We start from the raw sequence: 684 nt of genomic DNA, 5'->3' as shown, positions 1-684 counted from the left end.
ATCTTTCGAATTGTTGATTAATTAATAAGGGCTCCTGCAAGAGGATGCCTAAATTAAAGGTATATCTGCTAAGAGATCATTATTATGCAACTTGCTAGCTAGTAAAAAGCTGGGCTTACTCCCATCAATGTACTGGGATTGCCTTGCTCTGAGAATTAAGACCTCTGATCCAAGGACACTATTTAAATGTATTTTAATCAAAGATATTTCTTTTTTTTAAATTCTGCTGAAACATTTATGTGTTGTTGGTGGATTAGTGATGCCAAAACATATTCCATATTGGTAATTTCTTTTAATTGTGCTCTATTTTGACCAGATGCAAATCATATTGAATTAGTCCTTATAAATCCTTTAAATGGTGTCCTACAGAATTCGAGCATCTGAGATAGGGTCCTTATTAATATATAAAAATTGTTTCAGGGCTTCTTTTAATTGATCGCAAAAAGCAGTGTTCTGTAGAAGAGAGTGTCGCGGCGTCGAGCAGTGGGTCACACCAATCCAAATTCTATTTTAATTGCCTGACAACGCCACCTTGGGAATTTCACCCAAGGAATTATTCACCATTAACAATAATAGGACACAGGTTCGTTATACCCCAGGCAAGAGACATGAGTCCAAGTACTTACAACAAGAAATACACTTTATTTCAAAAATACTCTAAAAGACTATAAAATCCAACCATAC

This window comes from Seriola lalandi, unplaced genomic scaffold (genome assembly GCF_002814215.2).
Source record: "Seriola lalandi dorsalis isolate HSWRI2012SDOR001 ecotype SW California unplaced genomic scaffold, Sedor1 jcf7180002054609, whole genome shotgun sequence".
Taxonomy (NCBI): Eukaryota; Metazoa; Chordata; class Actinopteri; order Carangiformes; family Carangidae; genus Seriola; species Seriola lalandi.
The sequence above is the reverse complement of the archived record's forward strand: the minus strand, read 5'-3'. Positions refer to the sequence as shown.